General features: G+C 41.2%; 1 long non-coding RNA gene across 2 annotated transcripts in view; it reads right to left on the bottom strand.

Moving 5' to 3' along the window:
• Positions 1-11,103: 11,103 nt before the first annotated feature.
• Positions 11,104-19,900, bottom strand: part of LOC102376791 — a 22,466-nt gene continuing 13,669 nt past the window's right edge. For both annotated transcript variants that reach the window (XR_001358066.2, XR_001358065.2), the window contains 4 exons: positions 16,543-16,666; positions 15,742-15,826; positions 15,064-15,223; positions 11,104-14,633 (listed from right to left, as the gene is read on the bottom strand). This is a non-coding gene — a long non-coding RNA (uncharacterized LOC102376791). The remainder of the gene's footprint in view (positions 14,634-15,063; positions 15,224-15,741; positions 15,827-16,542; positions 16,667-19,900) is intronic.

Raw genomic sequence — 19,900 nt, 5'->3', positions numbered from 1 at the left:
ATCAGAAATAGAAAACTGCTTATCAGTACTAATTAGTTCAGAGTACTATACAGACCTAACTACATTTCTTCCAGTTTAGGAAGCAACCTGCATGAAAGAGATGAGCATCCTTAAGGGTCCTGCTGCTAGGCTTACTAAGTTCCTGCATAGGCATGGTTTATGCATAATTCAAAAGCAGAAGAATGAAACAGCTTCACAGATCGTCAACCTATGCATTAGCATTTCCATTACCAGCTTCAGATGTGTGATATTTGTCAAAAGAGCTATCCTGAGTGTGATGCAAGGGGCAGCTGGATCTGACAAGAAATTCTCCAGTACATATTTCCTAGCAAAAATGATGATGCCTTTCTTACCTACCCCTTTAATTTCTCCACTTCTTTGTGCAGCTTAAAGATGTACAAAGAGTAGCCTTGGCATGAATGTTAATCACATGTATTTCAGCCACAGCCACATGCTGCAAATCCTTTTCACCTGTTGCTGTTTCAAAGCATGAGAGGATTAGAAAGAGACTTGTTCAGCTGATTTTATTTTTTATTTGAACAATGTCCTTCCCTACTGCCTGCTAGTAGCTAAAAGAAGCTAACACTGTGTCACAAACCCCCTCATAATTTGAAGGGTGTTCAGGGTGTCATGTGTTTGGTTTACTGATATGCCATGTGTGATCTTGCTGGAAAGCCAATGTTATGGTGTATCCATGTATCTTTATGATGCTGGACATGTTTTAGCCAAAGGAAATGAGAATTGCATATTTAAGTAAAAGCAGCAGGTGAAACTGCTAAGTATCTCTCTTGCCATTGTGCTCTAGGGCAAGGACAATTGCCACTCCCAATTGCAGACAGAAGGAACCATTATAGGGATGGACACTCACAGCATTGTCTACCTGTAGTGGGAAAACCAACACCTCAATAGCAAGGCATCTGAGAGAAATGGCCCATCAGCCAGAGGAATGCCAGAAATCCCAGGAAGAGAAATTTCTGGATTATTCTGAGGAATTGGAACAGCGTTGACTGGGGCTCTGGTCCGGGTTGGAGGAATTTTAAGGGATGTCTTTGGATTTTCCCAGGCAGGAGGCTCTAAGTCCCCAGCAGTCAGGGCTGGCGGGATCAGCAGAAAGGCTAATCTCTGAAAACACTGGCAGGTCTAAGGAGGATGAGGCGGTGGTCCTATGAGAGAGTATGAAATTGTATTTGTCTTTTTGTTCCGTCTTCAAACTTATGGTTGGTTTTGCTTGTATTATTGGTTTTAATCTATATAATAAATCCTCTTGTTGTTTTGTCTCCTTAGTGATTGCCTGTGGTAAAAAAGTGATCTCAGGACAAATAATATTCCAGACACGCCCATTATATGGGAAGAGAGACCTAAAAATTATTTCATAACTCAAGGGGAAGCCAACTGGAGCTGGCAAAGATTCCCCTGCTGCAGCTGTGAGGTCCAGGCAAGGGAGCTGAGGCCTATGGGGATAAGGACTTATCCCAGGGTAGGTAAACCTCAGTGTGTTCCTTAGGACAAGCAGCATGACAGTGGGGAGAAACTCAGAGCTCCAGGGGTACCCCGCAGATGGGTCTGTGACACATTGCATTTACATATGCACTCTCCTGTGGGGGTGATATTACAAAATTGAAGCACAGCATCTTAATGAGCCAAACAGCATTTATTCATTGTTCCAAAGTGAACACAGCTCCAAATATTAATACCCTTCCAACCCTAACATCTATGAATGTATGAATCTATGAAATCTCATGTTATGGGCAGTATGGTACATACTCCCTTGGTTCCTTGTTGGCCTTGTTGTGTTAGACAGCCTGTCTGCCTCTAAGGCTGGAGAAACTGTATGTGTGAAACCCAGGCTTCTTAGAAATCAAATAACCCCTGCTGCCTAACTTGAGCCCTTTCTAATGCATATCTCTATACCTATGAGTCAGTTCCCAAAAACAGACCTTTAAATACCATTTCCAAGCCAACAATGGAAGCATATGTCCTTCCTGACTGCACAAGTTTCAGCACCAGGTTTCTGTATGGTGTTGACCCCCAGATGGATTCTGAGAACTAAGAAAGTTTTGAAGAGTTGTTTCCATGAACTTAAATACTCACAACATATATATACACACTATTTAAAAAAAATAGGTATTCTCAATAGAAGGTAGAAAAAACATAAATGACCAAACAATATGGATAAATCAGATCAGGCTAATAATTGCAATTGATATAATACACAGTTTATTTCAAGGCATAACAATCTTATCAAAATTTGAGAGCAAGGTAATCTTAAAATTGCTAAATCCTAAAGTCTTAAAAAAGCATCTAACAGGTAGCCATCCTGTTAGGGAAAGGACCTTCTTTCCCAGGTTTCAAAACTAAATCTCTAAATAGCACTAACCAGGTTACTAATACTGTATTTCAGTATCACATACGTATGTTAAGGCCAATACGGGTCGCTTATGAAACAGCATATTGATGTTTCTAGGGCCAGATCCCAGGCTTGTTAAAAGTCAGTGAGAAGTTTCAATTTGACTTCAAATGAATTTGGATCAGGCCCATCATACCTATTTTGTTATCAACTTTGTTCCATACTAAAGGATTTATTTTTTATGCATCAAAATGTTTTCTTCCAATTACTCTGTCCTCAAAGAAGAACAGCTCTTCAGAATCAATGCGCTTTCTGCATGGATAAAGTTTATGTACGTGTGGACTGTGTTAATAGTAAGGTGAAAGCAATGGCTCCATGGTGTTCAATATAAAGCATACGGTTTCCACATAAAGCATATGATATATGGCAAAGATTGGACCACTAACCTACAAAGATTGGACTAATGTAGAGTAAACCCAATATCAAAGGGCACATCTACACATGCACTTTAATGCTCATTACCCTATTTTAATGAGCATTAAACCACCACAAAAACCCCATGCTCTTTAGCTAGTGTGAATTAAAATAGGCTAATGCACCTTTTTCTAGTACCTCACCAAGGAGGTACTAGATTTAATGTGCAATAGCTAAAGCACATTAATGAACTTGTAGATGCACCCCAAGATCTCCAACCCCAGAATAGCAAGGATCTGCTGAAGATAATCGAGTCAGATACGTTTAAGTCACTCTCACGAAGTTCAACATTTAAGGCCTAGAGGCAGCACCCCAAGGAGAAGGTAGTATAAGCAACTTAAGCCACTGGTGTTTGATTTCAATTCTGCTTGTATTGTGGATCACTGTGGAGCCTCCACTCTTAATTTCAGCAGCCTAGCCTGGTCCCTCTGTGGTTCTTTTCAGCTGAGATTTGCTAGAGCACAAATCTTTATGGTGATTTACAGCAGACCTGGATCTCCTGAGGGAACTTCTTGCAATCCTTTGCAGACACTTGACAACATACAGAGTGAAATCCTGCTCCCATGGAAGTTAATAAGAACTTTGCCCTTGTGCTCCCTTTGATCCGAGTGAGGGGCAGAATTTCCTCTTCTATGAGGACTTCCATTTTGCAGTGTGCACACAGGGGGAATACAGAGAAGGCTGACAAAAATAGTCTGCCATTGGTTTTTAGAGGGAGCATGTGTGTTCTCGAGGTACTATCATCTAACCTCAGTCAAGAGATTATCAATTCAGATTTTGAGCTAAAAAATAAATTAAAAAAAAAAAAAAAAACCACACAAGTGGAAGCACTCATTAATTCATTTTTCATGTAGTATAGAAAAGTCACCATTTCCAATGGAACAGCTTAAGAAGTCAATTTGGGAAGGTAGTGTGTAACACCAGAAATTGTTGATAAAATATTAAAGGTGCTTAAAAAAAAAAAAAAAAAAAAGGAGTCTTTTAAGAGACAACATGTAACCTATAACATTATGGAGGACAAGAAAACAGCAAATGCATTAGTAAGATGAATGTTAGAAAATGGAACTTGAAAGACTAATGAGAAATGTACCTGTTGCTGGGTTCTCAGCTGATGTAAGTTAGCATAGACCCCTTGAATTTAACATCAGTTCATATTAGCTGAGGATCTCGCCCATGAATTTACAATCTATACGATGTTATGGTTCATATTAAAAGAAAGGTTCACAATGGTAGACTGAATTGTTATGCACTATTTCAATTAACCTTGATGGGAACTGTGAACAGTGGTCAATATGAAAATCTTTACAGTTTAGCTTTGGAAAGTAAACTAGATTACTAATGAATATACACCATTCCTATCTGAGATACCTGAAACATGACACAAATACCATAGTAATATTACTGTGTACGAGTCCCATCAAAATCTATCCAGAGCCTACACTTTATGCCAGTAAGTGCTTTGACTGTAATTAAATACTAAATGCACAAAGCAATTTTCAGGCCTTCATAAGTATATTTAGTCTTTTAAGTCTGCAGTTAGCCACCTAAAGGGGAATGGTCTGATTTTAAAAGCTGATGTGCAAACCCATCTCTCAGTATGGCCAGTTAAAGATTGAAGAAGTCAGATAATTGCCTCTGATTTGTAGGAATGTCTGAAATGGAAAGGCAGGGGAAAGGGATGATCTACCCTTTATTTCATACAGAGAAGGATGTACATAGAATATATGGATGTAGAGAAGTGACTGCCAGGGAAAGACATATATCCACATTTGATTATCTGTCACTACATGAGCAGGTGCCAGTGAACCAAAAAAAAAAAAAAAACACAAACACATTCTGATTTGCAAGGGGCTGTTCAAATAAAACTATTGTATTGGGCTTTTCAGCTCTGAGGTCATGGGTTCACCATACAGTTGTTCCCCAAAAACATGTGCTACCTCCCCTAAAATCCTGTACCATGCCAGCCTAGACAAGCATGTCCAGAAGTGGTGAGGAAGAAATAAAACAAACAAGGTCAACTTGTGGGGAGAAGGAAAATGTCAAGGGATGTGGTAAAGGAGGTGACATCAGCTCTCAGGCTACAAGCAGTGTTACAAGGTAGTTCAACATTTTACATTTTGATTTTCAAAAATGAAACAAAAAGAAGTTTAAAAAAAATCCCTGAAGATAAACATATAAATATTTTCCCATGGAGGGAAAAAAATCATTTTTGACAAAACCTCATTGCTGATGCAGAACAATTTGATAGAATTTTTTTCAATTAGCCATATTGCCTATACTATTACAATTTCCAAATGTGTACTCTATAAATGCAGCAGTGCAGGTAGTTCTTTGCACAGATCCCATGGTAAAGAGAAGGTTAAGAGATAAAATGCTAGCTTTTTGATGCTGTGCATGGGTATTCCTAGGCCCATACCATTTGCAGGTTTGCTGAAATCAAGCCTGTGCTAAACTGAAAGGTGATACATCTGGGTTCAGGCACTTTTCTATCAGGCATAAACTGAAGACACAATACGTAGGAGTTGACACCTTTCAGAGGTTCATGTCTGGGGTTCTGTCCTGTTCTGTTCCCCGCGCAACTGTGAATTCCTTGACATATACGTTCATATTATTTTCACGATATCATTCAAAGATTCAGAAACTATGCATCTCATTCCTAATCAATAGGAATGACTATATCGATCCACAGTGATCAATTATAATATGAGATCCATGGCACAGCAATATCCAGGTGCTTCACATTAATCAGAGCTCTGAGGAGTCCCTGAAAACTCTGTTTCTACAATGTGTTATCAGTTAGCAGAAGTAAAATGAGTCCTCTGCTATTGGCTGGTGCTTCTAATAAAAATTAAATAAATGATGACTGCACGTTATCACTTAATGACAGTCCTGTTTAATATTCCATTCCTAGAAGAAATGGAAGAGAATGGATATGTCCATATGTGCTTTCTGTTTGTGATTTACTTCTCCTTATTCACATCTGACATTGAAAGAGAAGCTTGGAGTTTATTTTTCCTACCATTTCTTCACAGTAAATGTCTGTACTTGTTATCTTCTCAAGGAAGCCAGAGCATAGTCCTCCAACATCCCAGGATGCTTTGCTCCTGCCTCCCCTCTCCAGGGAGGCAGTATGATTCTACTGCTCCAGATGAGCAGGGCAAGAGCACGACCCCTTCACTATCCTACAATGTACTGCAGACAGGCACAGGCTGGCTCTAAGCAGCCTGAGTCAGCCAATCAGGGCTGCCATGTACAATGCTGTTATCTGTCTCCAAGCAGACTGACAGAAGGAGGTAAGGGGGCAAAAAAGCCCCCTTGGCTGAAACAGGGAACTCCAGGAGAGTCTGGGGGCAAAGAAAGAGATGTATAGGCAATGGAAGCAGGGAGCAGCCACCAAGGAGGAATCTCTCTCCCTGGCACGCTATTGCAGGGAATCAATTAGACAGGCCAAGGCGGGGCTTGAGCTCAGGCTGGCTTCAACAATCAAGGACAATAAAAAGTCCTTTTTCAGGTATATAGCGGGCAAAAGGAAAGCTCAGAGCAACGTAGGGCCCCTGCAGGACAAATCAGGACAGTTGGTGGTTGACGCAGGGAAAAAAGCAGAGCTCTTCAATAAGTTCCTTGCTTCAGTATTTCTATGTACCGACCAAGCCAATTCCCCCACCTTGATCATTGACGGATGTCCACATGGCACCAGTCCTCCTACGGTTAGTTCTGAAATAGTTAAGGAGCTCCTGGAGGAGCTGGATGGGTACAAGTCAGCAGGTCCAGATGACCTCCATCCAAAGCTGCTGAAAGAATTGGCCAGTGTCATAGCTGAGCCGCTGGCACAGCTGTTCAAGCACTCGTGGTGCTCTGGCCAGGTCCCTGAGGACTGGAGAAGGGCCAATGTGGTGCCCATTTTCAAGAAAGGGAGAAGGGATGAGCCGGGTAACTTTAGACCAGTCAGTCTTACCTCTATTCCTGGGAAAATGCTAGAGAATATAAATCAAAGAACACATTTGTGCAGGCCCAGCAAGGGAAACGATGCTGAGGGGAAACCAGCATGGGTTTGTCACAGGCAGAGGCTGCCTGACAAACCTTGTAGCCTTCTATGACCAGGTCTCACACTGCCTAGACATGGAAACCGAGGCTGATGTCATCTTCCTGGACTTTAGGAAGGCCTTCGACACAGTTTCGCACCCTATCCTCATTGGGAAGGTAGCAGACTGTGGAGTGGACACCTACACAGTCAGGTGGGTGGCTAACTGCTGATGATACCAAGTTATGGGGCAAAGTTAGTACACCGGACGGCAGGGAGCAGATTCAGGCTGACCTGGACAGGTTGGATTAATGGGCAGAGAGAAATAGGATGCAATTTAATAAAGATAAATGTAAGGTACTCCACCTGGGAAGGAGGAACCCCCATCATGCCTATAGGTTGGGGAGTGTCCTTCTCAGCAGCTCAGAGACAGAGAGGGATCTTGGAGTCATAATTGACTCCAAGATGAACATGAGCCGGCAGTGTAACGAAGCCATCAACAAGGCCAATCACACCTTGTCATGTATTAGCAGGTGCATGACTAATAGATCAAAGGAGGTGATTCACCCCCTCTATGCGGCACTGGTCAGGCCGCAGTTGGAGTACTGTGTCCAGTTTTGGGCGCCGCACTTCAAGAGGAACGCGGGGAATCTCGAGAGGGTCCAGAGGAGGGCCACTCGCATGATTACTGGCCTTCATGATAGACCCTACGGGGGGAGGTTGAGAGAGCTGAATCTCTTCAGCCTTCACAAGAGAGGGCTGAGGGGAGATCTTGTGGCCGCCCATAAATTGATTAGGGGAGGTCAACAGAGAATAGGGGAAGTGCTGTTTACTAAGGCACCCCAGGGAGTGACTAGGAATAACAGGTGTAAACTAGTTGAGAGTGGATTTAGGTTAGCTATTAGGAAGAAATTTTTTCACAGTAAGGGTGGCCAGGATCTGGAATGGGCTTTCAAGAGAAGTGGCGCTATCATCTAGCTTGGAGGTCTTCAAGAAGAGGCTAGATAGTCACCTGGCTGGGGTCATCTGACCTCGGTCCTGCCAGGGGCAGGGGGTCAGACACGATGATCCGTTGTGTTCCCTTCCAATTCTACAGTCTATGAATCTAAGAAGCTCCAGAGCATACTATATCTGTGCAGGGGGGACCCCCATTCAACCAATCCATGCTTTGGTTTCCTGACCTGTAAGAGGGGGATAATAATACTGACCAAACTTGTAAAGCATTTGAGACATCAGGAGAAGTAATGGGCCCTGTGAATTGCTACCACAGTTGAAGACACTGAGCGGGTACTCACAATGAGTCTCAGTTAAATAACATAGTTATATCATTAATATAGTTTCTATTCTCAATTGTAAGGGGTGGTCTAACAATGCTGGAAAATGCTTAATGGAAAAAGTGTAGCAATCTCTCTCTATGGCAGGATCACCAGCACTCACAGGTTAGCCAGGCTTTTACTACCTGTCCATCAGGATCCTACAGACAATATAGACAGTCATATATTTCAATATCTTCCTAAAGTCTCTTTAAACTTCAGAGAAAATCCACAAACCAGAGTGCCAACCATGCCAATTAAGCACACTTAATTACAATTAATGAAATCTGACAGATTGGAATGACCTCAGTTGTAAAGATATGCCTTCCTCCATTTGGAAAGGCAGCAATTGGGATGATATTAATAAGGGCTGGTCTTTACATCTGAAGTGAAATGAAATTCAAGGATAATTGGTACAATTTGTTAAGAAGTGACAATTTAATTATTGGCAGGCTTACTCAGCCTGGACAGAGACAAACAGAGGAAAGAGATTGGATTGCATAAATATTTAGGTGTGCCAAATAGGTCACAGCCTTCTTCTGAAAGGAAAGAAAGAGATTGGCTTTCTGGACCTGGTTCAGTATCATTTGGAACTGGTTTATCACAAGATTAAGCACTGGTTCCTTCCAGAGTGGAATCAATAGAATTGGATCAACTCAACTGGCTAGAAACCAAAATGAGACATTAGATTTCTAAAATAAAAATAACTGTGGTGGATCGATTATATTGTGTTCTGTTCTACTTTAAAAAAAAGACACAGACTGGGTCCAGACATGTAGTCACATGCATTTCCCCAGGGACAAACAGCAGTGGCACAATATGTGCCGCTGCTACTTGTCCCCTGGGAACATGTATGCATGTGCACTCTGATGCATGGCAAGTTACCCTGGGTGGGGTAACAAAGGCTGGGGGGAGCCCCTCGGCTGTCTCCAGCAGCCTTACCTGCCCCTCTATATCTGTAGAAAAGTTTCTAGATATTTGACTGCAATTTACTTCACATATCTTCATTATCTACTTTGGATTAATTTGTTCTAGCAAACATACTTCCAAGATTTTTAAATCAATTGTTAAGCAAATGAAGGAAAATACCCTCGAGAAGTACATTTTGAACTTGCAAATACTAGGTAACCAATTATAGACTTAAGACTGGTAGGTCTTATAAGTCCATCTACAAGTCCACCCATAAGAACATCAGTATATTACTACGTCATTTATGCATCCTATTAAAACTATCAGAACTGAATCCTAAACTGCCTTTGAAATATCTATGAATTAAAAATTCTTTGAAGAAATTTTTTCTGTGACTAACTGGACAGTGACCAGTTTCTAAAGCATGTGTCTAAAAATACAGAGTAGATACAATTGTGAACTGCATCTCAACAATTGATAGACTGGAAACAAAGTTAAATTCACTGCACGAATTAGTTGCCGCATTGTGGACTGTGTCCTGGTTAAGATCTGTCAGGCTGACCACATCACACCGATCTCTTTCTGCTGTGGCACTTTTGGAGGTGACTAATTTGATTTCTAGGACATCAGCAAAGAAAAAAAGATGTCTCAATGCACCACAAGAGTGACATCAAATTAAATGAATCAGTGAAACAAAGTCTAGCAACAGAAGGCAAAGCTTAATACTGTACTGTCCACAAACCACAGACATAAGGCTAGAAGGGATCATTAAGATCACTTTGCACAACAAAATCTTCTATAATAATTCCTTCGTTGATTCTAAATTTTATGGCTGAGCTGAAGGGTATGTTCTAGTCATTCAATTTTGCTTCAAGTGATGAAGAATCAAACACATCCATTGGTAAATTGTTCTAATGATCATTTATTAAGGCTGGTAGAAAAAAAACCCAAAAAACACACAACCCACTGAAAACAGCTTCTAGATAGAACATTGGGATTTTGACCCAACATTTCAAGTCAAGGTTTCACTTAGAGGACTTAGAAACACTGTTCACCTTTTTGTAAGCACCTCGTCCCTCCTTTGCTTGATCCAGATCCAGAGGTAGCGTTCCAATCACAATCCTATTCACACAGCAAAGAGCAGCTGTGCCCAAAAGGAAAGAGTAATGAGGGGATAACCTGCATGACTTCTCTAGCAATATAGGTAAAACTCTGTTGAAAACCCAAGGCAGCATTTGGAAGTGCTGTCAGAGAATGAGCACACTTCACATGGCTGGTTTTTCTGGGAGGAAGAGTGAATCAATTATGCCAAGACTGAAATGAATCTCATGGGCACATCTCAATGGACAGAAAGAGCATTTCCTACTTCAATCACATAACACTGTACCATAGCTCTGTCACTTTGTTTTATATAGTACTGCTGACACTAGCTAACATAGAAACTAATGGAGCTAATGTGTTCTCAAGTGAGTTGGTATCATGTCCAGAGGTTAAGGCCATGGCATTATTGATGGGGCTGAATGGAGAAGTTGATTGAAAAACTGCAATGGCCTTTGGAAGAAGAGAACTAGTTGTAAATAAATTTGTAGTGGGCTCCTAATCAGAGTACCAATAAAATTTCAGTCTTGTGTCCTTAAACCTTCATGCTTTCCCTTCACACACATTATTTTCCAGTAGATAAAAGTTTTCTAGTACAAGTTTAGTGGCCCTTTGGGGAGGACTCAGCTGTGTGCATGGATATACAGGCACAAACACAATGGATATGCTTAATGTAGTTTCAAAAATTAGGTAGTGTAAAGTATGCAACTGTGAATGTGCATATTGAAGTTTCCATAGATATAACCTCAGGACTACAAATGTAAGAACACAGTCCTAAAGTTAAATGGATATATTGTTATATCAAAGCTCAGAGAAGGGAAGGGAAGAGGCAGAAATGAAAGGACACAGATGACAAAACCCTAGCACACAGTAGGAAAAGACAGTTGGATCAAACCAAACATAGTACAATTTTTTATTTTTTTTTTAAATTAAGCCTAACTGTCTCTAATCAAATACATTCCTTTGGTAGAGAATTATAGTATTTGAAAGCAAACAATGCACACTTTACAAATTATACCTGCATTAGTGGAAATGAATTCTGCTTTTCAACATAGCTCCTTCCTTCAGAGAATTGGAACTAGTAACAAAAAGAGTCCCCTTTGGTCAATAACAAAATGATGCTGGCTGCATACCTTGTTTTCTTCCTTGGACATCAAAGCCTACTGTTCTTCAGTGTGTATTTAATGGAGCAGAGACTACATATTACACAGGAAACTGTGCCACTCCAACTCTGCATGGTGGATCTCATCACGGCCCCTGCTGGACCATTCTGCACAATGTGCCACTGAACATCAGTGGGAGGTACAGGCAGGCAGGGAAAGTCCGAGTGGACCATGCGAGAACTTTGATTAAGATTGCTTTGGGCCATGCTTTATGTTTCCCTGCACTTCTGAAGTGACTCTCTAGGTGGCGGATGATACCTTAGCTAATGAATTTTTTGTTAAGTCCATGATATTTTCTTAGTAGCTGTCTGTGTGTTTTTTGATCCAACTTTATACTCCAAGGCTGAATAATCACATGGGTCAAATTTCACTCAAGAGGAGAATACATATTAGTTCCTAAGCAATCCCATAGACCTCACTGGCGGTATTCAGAGAATAAGGAATTCCACAAAAGTAGAATAAGGATGGCAAAATCAGACCCAAGACTTTGTAAGGCATTCTTTTTGTACGTTTATTTTCATGTTCAATCCCTAACCTAACCTTGCTGTCAAAGCCACCTGTGTCAGTTCAGGCTGCTTTCCGCAGATACTACTGGGATTGAACCTTATGGGCTCATTGAACATCACTGCAGTTTTTACTGTTCAGTATCTGCCAGAACTCTATTAACCACTTATTAGAAGACGTGTGACAGTATTGCAAGTGACATCATCGCAATGTGTACTGATTGGTCTGGTCATTGGTGTCTTAGTAGATAGGACAAGAAATACATGAGTCATGTTGGTCTTTCTCCAACTTAGAGGTGACTCCTTCAATGGAGGAATATAAGTGAGGCAGTATGGAAAAATCTGCTCATTGCTAGCACCATACTAGATCTATCTAGGTTTTTCCTGTAACACTTAGGCACTAGGTCTGTAGTCTCTAGGTATGTGATTTCATCAATTTTCTGAAGTACTAATGTTATTTTGAGAAAGTCAATACATTCATAGCTAGTATAAATCACCATCATTCCACTAAGGTTAGTGTGGACAATCATAAATAGTGTCACTGCATTGGGTTACTAGTACAATGTCCATCTTGCGATGATGATTCAAAAAGCACTTTCTTTCAAAGTGGACAAATGTATGCACATGTGATTGTTCGTGCCAAACTGGGAAAAATGAACTCCTAATAATCTCAAGGTACAGCTTCTCATAGTAAAGAGTTGTCCCACTGTCCTGGACCAGAGTACCTCAGCTTCACGATATATAATTCCTCCTCAGGGATAGCCACTGCCTTTCAGTGGATTGGTACAAAAAAAAGGATAGGTAAATCTTTGGAATCCTTCCTAATGAAATATGCCTCTCTGAATTTAAACTTTTCACAATAGCATCAGCTGTATTACGCGCACAAACAAGGCTTTAACATCCCTTCCCTATTATTCTGTTTGCCAACATTTCTACAACCTTTTTTCATGTGAGGACTGGTTGTGGGTCTATTATTCAACTACTAATCTGGAGTTCAGAGGACTGGTTTTTATCTATTAGCTTCCTTTTAACCTAGCCAGCTTTGGCAAGTCCTACCAGAAATAAAAATTCCCCACCAGAATATTGATCAGAGTCACTGGAACACACAAGCCTTACGGGCATCTCAAAGCAGAGTCCCCATAGGCTCCATAACAGCAAAATATTTATTACAAATCACCCGTATGATCCCATACACATGCAAAAACATCAAAATGTGCACCCAAACACTATAACAAAAACAAAATGCCTGTCCTGCTCCATGTGCTCTTAATTACCCTAATATTTGATAATATACTGAGTTTATTGTTAGTTCTACATCACGTCGTATGCCCTTGATTTGGTGCTGTACAAAAGCCCTTCAGGGTTCAGTTTGAGAAAGGCATTTGGAAGCCAATCCCTGCAAGCTGGTTCATAGCACCTGGGAGCACGCCCACCCATACAGGGTAATTTAGAGAGCTGGGAGCAGCTCCTCCTCTGGTTTTAGTCAATGTTGCTCTATTGACTTCAGTGGAAGTACATTAAGGCAAAAAGAGGTTGTTTTGTTTTTTGTTTTTTTTGTTTTTTACTTTCTGCTTTGGCTTCCTGGATGTCCAATCAGAGCCCATTCAGAATAAACTATTGCAGAGGATAGGGCAGGTTTGCACCTTCTAGAACAATTAAATCAGAGATGCACAGCACAAGTTATAAGCCCAAGCTTAGGTCATCAGATGTTGTAAAAGGCCATGCACAGAGCAGTGTACCAAATAGAGAGAGTGATTTGAATATGAAACATATGGAAGGGAGGGAGAGAGGGAGCCAAGTTTGGCAAGTTCACAGGAGTTTGAACTTGGGTGTAAACATTTCACGGTTTCACTTGCAACTTATCCTGCTGCTTTCTAGAAGAGGTACAATTCTTGTGTGGCTGCTGCTTCTCAGCCTAACTTTTGAAACTGTTGAAAAGTTATTCTTTAAATTGCACCTGCATATTATGGACTAGCTTCATATTTGGCTTCTGGGAGTTTGCTTAAGCATTAAGTCTACTTAAATAAAACAATTAATTGTGCTAGATGTTTGTTTTGCTTTCTCTTCTAATCCCCATGAACTGCCAAAGCCATGGTAAATTATCTAAGCCAATGGGATGTGAAAGTTTGTACAACATCATTGGGACACTGTCCATTGCAAGTACAGCAAATAAGCCCTTATAAAGGCAGGACATACTCAAATCGCGATTTCACAGAAATCACAAAATCAGGTGATCTCTGCAAAATCTATGGGGGAACAAAAAAAAACCTTAATAAAAATCAATCTTGGCTCCCTAGTGGAAGGCAGCAGTCCTCCCAGGGGGACGGGGAGAGTGGGACTGCCTCACTGCTGAGTCGCTGAGAAAGCTGTCTATTTTATGGTCCTGCCCCTCTCTACCAATCAACAGCAAGGGGTAGGGGCTGCATGACAGGCAGCACTCTTAGCCAATCAGCAGCAAGGGCCAGGGCCATATGAAAAACAGCCCTCTCCAGTCAGTGGGGGCAGGGAGCACTGGGCACCCCAGCCAATCAGAGGCATGGGGGGCATGATAAGCCCACAAAAAAAAAAAAAGGCTGCTGGCCCTGTGATCTGCCCACAAAATTGGCCAACTACCTCCTCGAGTTGAGTAGGCCTCTATTTATAGGTGCTGAACCATTCCCCCATTTTCAGCTTTTGTAATAAGAGAGATAGGAGGACGAAGGCTCCTTGAAAAGAATAGAAAGCATTTGTAGCCCAAGAGTTGCTTCTCCAGCAACTCTGCTGATATTCTGGAATACGATAGCCCTCTTGCTCTGAAGACGTGCACTGAAAAAAAAAAATCCATGATTGGTGCATGTTTCCGCTGCATGCGAAATACCTCTGTACAAGAATAAAACAATTCCCACGTCATGAATGGCACAAGGATGTTTACTTACTAAAATGCGCCCCCGACAAAACAATCCTTCAAATACCTGTTCTTGAAAGACATCTCAGCCAAAGTTTGTGGCATGCATTTGACATTTCAGTCTACTAAATCCCCCACCAAATGCAGTAGAAACATCAGGTGTATTATGTAATTGCTCTGAAACAGCATTGGAAAGCCTTATAAAATCTATTTACTGACATTGCTATAGTGTGCATCATTGCCAGGAAACAGGGGATTTAAACATAATGGATAGTGAAATTCATGTCAGCTTGCAGAGAAGATTATGGTGAGAGAATCAGAACACTGCAACTAAATTAGTATAAGACTTACTTCATTCTCATACTTGTTCTTCCAGGTGGCATGGGTGTTGATGTCAGGGGAATATCGACCAGCGAGCAAGTGGCAGAACCAAGACTCCCGAGTTCTTCCAGCTTTTTATATTGACTTGTTTTGTCACCCCAGGCAAATGATTTACATTCTATTCAAACCTCTGCAAATATATACAATATTTAGAGCTCAAATGGGGTTCATTAGAAGGCTTGTGCAAGTACACTCATCTGAAAAAGGTTCCATGCATGTAAAATATTATAATCATTACACATTGACTTTTAATATTGCCTTTGGATAGATTACAGTTATTTCAAACCACAGTTCTGCATCTAAAGCATCCTAAATCTGGAGAAACTGGACCTGGATCTAAAACAGATTTTGTATTTGGTGTCTCACTTTTTATGGGACCAAAACAAAACCCATGACAGACCACATTTATCTTTGAGGTGAATCTGGTCTTTACAGCTCTGTTCCATATCTTCATTCTCATGTGAATGTATAGTTGTGTGTGTATTTGTGTGTGCAAACATGCACATATTTCATTGCTTTTTTCCCCCAAACTGGACTCCCTCAATTACGACTAATATCTATGCACGATTACATAATTAACTTTCCAGAGCAAGACTGAGGCTACACAATTAAACTATTAAGTGAGATTATTCAGCAGTTAATATTTACCATATAAATTCTCATCTGAGATTTTTCCTCTTTGCTTCTATGTCCCTCCAGTTTTTAAATAGTTTGTAAAAAATAAGTTGGAGCACTAAAAGACAAGAGACAAATGAAAAGAAATGAAATAGGTAAGATCCCTTGTATTCTTTTGTCCAAAGCCTTCTCAGGTGGAACCTTTTACATTTGTGCACCTCTAACATAGACACACACTCTGTGTGTCACTGAGCCGCTGCTTCAGCCTTGTTGTGTTAGTTGTCAGCAAACAACCACATTAATATTCCAATGATTTATCTGCAGGATGAATTAGGCTCTCACTGGATTGCTGAATACATCTGGACTAGCCTAATGAGCACATTCTTCACCATCAGAGAGGCTGTAGAGGGCTTACAAATATTTTAGGCATGAATCACAAAGCCAAGAGGTCTTGTTTACTGATATGCTATTTATACCTAGCTCAATTAAGCCACTTTCAGAAAAAAAACCCAAAAACACCAACCATCAAGGATGCCAACACTGGCACGGCTGTTGGAAGTGAGTATCTCCTCATTAAAAAGGTTAGAAAAACACCATTAATAATTTTGATGGTTTCTCTTAGGCATTTTTGTGTCCCAGTCTTTGTCTGACTGCATAAAGCATCATATATTATATGCTTCTGACAGCAGAAGAAATCAATTAGAGTTTAACCGTTCTCTATAGTGAACAATTTTTAATGCTCTGTCTTTTCAGATGTGAGCCTTTCCCTCCCAGCCCTTTTCTGACAATCACCCGCACTCTCAGTGGAGTTAATAATCATTAAATCTCTCTTACCAGGTCAAGGTTAGTCCAAGGAGCTATGAAAGGTGCATCTCTGACGGGAATAGATTGTGGTTGGTCCCTTCACAGAAGTTCAGGATTCAGTACACTCAGTTGTTTGACTGGACACAGGCGTAGTCTTTTAATGTTACATGGGATGGGGATAAAAAAAAGCACTGACAGTAAAAAGGACAGACGACATCTTCTTAGTTATGTGGCAGCATTTATCTTGGAATTTGTGGAATACTGGGGACACAAAGTAGACCTGTACTTTAAAGCCATAGTTAGGCCCCAATATTCTGGAAATCCATCCAAAAGTTGAAAGAAGAACTTCATGGAAATGGGGAAAATAGTCACTGAGATTCTCATGAAAGCAATGCTTTTACCCCTAGCTTTTTGGTATTTCCCGCTTCACAGAAAATGAGAACTAAGAAATGGAAAAAGCCTATTTAATCATTAGATCAAACTCTGCCAATGAAGAGTGCTTCCTGGCAGTACAAGCTTCTACCTCAGCTGCTTTTAGCACCTCGTTCCTACTAATATCAGACAGAGGAGAAAAGCCTCATGAAATATTTATCTGGGGAAAGACCGGATTGAGTCTTATTTTGTCAAAATGCAGCCTTGGCCTTTAGTCTCCCGAGCTAATACACAGCAAGGATTCTGGAAGACTGAACTTACGCTGAGAAATAAACATCTCTTCATTTGGATGAGGACTGACAAGAGAGACAAACCAATTTTACTGTCAAATGTCCGTAAGATTCACGGCCCAATTTTGAAGGCCTTACACTGACAAATGCATATATAAAACAGTCCAATAGCAGTTAGGTTACTCCTGGGAGAATTACAAGTTCAACTCTGCATGGGTAAGTGTTGTGGAAATGGGCCAAAGGTAATTAAGGTCTGTTTTTCTCTGTATGTTGGAAAGTAGCTAACAGTTGTCTCTTGTCTACTACCTACTGGAAATTGATTTTGTGTTCCCCGACCTTGTTTTTAAAATGCCTCTCATTCCCTTGCTGCTAGCTGTCAGCTACTACTGACTGGTATTTGCTGTTTCTGAACTGCTACATCAACCAGCTTGCCCTGGTTTCTTATGAGTCCCTGATAGAGAAGAACTTAATACATTCTCAATGCTCAGTAGTTTTCTGAGTATATAGTACAGAGGCAGAGAAATAGGCAGTTATATAAATTGGTAGATGCACCAAAAAAAAAAAAAAAAAAAAAAAAAAAAAAAAAAAAAAAAAAAAAAAAAAAAAAAAGAGAGATAAAAGAAGAGATATACAATTATTAACAGAAAACAGTGGACGCCAAAGACCAGATCAATACCGATAAACCCAGACTTCATAAGTAACCAGAAAATGCCAAGCTACATAGTGGTATCTTCAGATAGTCACTGGTATATCTTAAAAGAGCAAGCCAAAGATCTCCATGACAATACCAAACACTTTTAAGATCTACTATATTCTGATTCCACCAATTTTCAACATCAGTGCTATTCATTGTGCATCAGGTGTTTTTAAGAGTGAGCCCCTTTTACCAATTAGTGAGACAAACCTCAGAAGATAGTCAATGAACAGACATTGGGATAATGCAGACATTACCACGTAAAGTAGAACAACATAAGGAAAGGGTCTCAACATTTCCTCTGAATGCTCTATATAGTAGGGCTGGAGTGTTTTTGTAATCATGATGGTCCAGTCCATGGAATGTATAAAAGGGTTGGTTTTTTGTAATATATTTTATTAGAGTAACTATAGTTGGTATAGTTGGGAGAGAGAATTATACAGTTAGTCCAATAAAAGATATTATTAAAAACCTTCCACCTCTCCTTCATTTTATAAGATACATTTCACATTATAACTGACAAGAGAGAGGATTCCTTTCGATGGGGTTGAACTTTCTACCCTTCTATGTTTGTGTAATGTTACCTAAAAGACATGAGACTGCCACTTTGTATAGGTCACTTTTATACAGCAAAATCTAATGAAAAGCCAACACTAATGTGTTTAGCATATTCCACCCCTTTCTGATGGAAGGATCCTAAAACACTTCAAGAACTACAAAGTATCACCAACTCAGAAAGACAGCTAATGACAAAATGAGTGCAGCAGCCAACTGGCTCATGGCAAGGAGTAAGACAGTTTCGTCAGACAGTCCAACTTTCAAAAAAGCATCATAACATCCAGCATGCCTAAATTTTCCAGACAGATGGGACCAAATGGGTCCTAGATGGGTATACACATTAGGAGTGTGTGAAGCAGGCCCTATTTGATTCGGCCCAAATCAGGGACAGCGATTCAATTGGTTGATTCGGATCACTGTTCCCAATTTGATTCGGCCGAATCTGAACTGAAGATTTAATGCCAATTCAGAGAATGAGCTATTTGGACATAGACACAGCTTAAAAATGTTTCATCTATATACCTTGAGGTATCAGCGTGACTTGTGAATGCTACAATGCCGGGGTGCATGGAGTGTCCCACAGGAGTGCACGGGGGGGGTGGGGGTGGCCTCCACATTCTTGGCAGCAAACCCAGAAGTGGAACAGAAATACTTCCAGTCCACTGGAGAGCACGCAGGGGAACACCCTTGCGCCCCCCCCCCCCGCCCCCACCCTCCATATCGGCCCCCCCCCACCCCGGGCCTGCCTATCGGCTGTGGGGAGACCCCAGGTGCACCACCCAGACCCAGGAGACACCAGTTGCTGAGCTGGGAAGGGCACTGGGGGGGACTCCCAGCTGGTCCACTGGGTTTGCCAAGGAGTGTGAAGTGCTTCTGTTCCACTTCTGGGTTTTCATAGACATTAGGGCTGGAAGGGACCTCGGAAGATCATCGAGTCCAGCCCTCTGCCCAAAGGGCAGGAAGTCAGCTGGGGTCATAGGATCCCAGCAAGATAAGCATCCAGTTTGCTCTTGAAGGTGTTCAATGTAGGTGCTTGAACCACCTCCGGTGGCAGGCTGTTCCAGACCTTGGGGGCTCGGACAGTAAAGAAATTCTTCCTTATGTCCAGCCTGAAACAGTCTTGTAGTAGTTTATGACCGTTCGAACTAGTCATCATCCTTTGGGGCGCTCTGGTGAACAAACGTTCCCCAGATGCTGGTGGTCACCCCTGATAAACTTATAGGTGGCCACCAGATCACCCCTGAGCCTGCGCTTTTCCAGGCTAAGGAGCCCCATGGCTCTTAGCCCGTCATTGTAGTGTCTGCTTCCCTGACCTCTGATCACGTGCGTGGCTCTTTTCTGGACTCTCTCAAGCTTCTCCACATCCTTTTTGAAATGTGGAGCCCAAAACTGGATGCAGTACTCCAGCTGCGGCCTCACCAAGGCCGAGTACAAGGGGAGAATGACGTCCGGGGATTTGCTTGAGAAGCATCTA

Source organism: Alligator sinensis, unplaced genomic scaffold (genome assembly GCF_000455745.1).
Source record: "Alligator sinensis unplaced genomic scaffold, ASM45574v1 scaffold451_1, whole genome shotgun sequence".
Classification (NCBI taxonomy): domain Eukaryota; kingdom Metazoa; phylum Chordata; order Crocodylia; family Alligatoridae; genus Alligator; species Alligator sinensis.
Note: the sequence above shows the minus strand (reverse complement) of the source record. Positions and strands in the feature narration are given on the sequence as shown.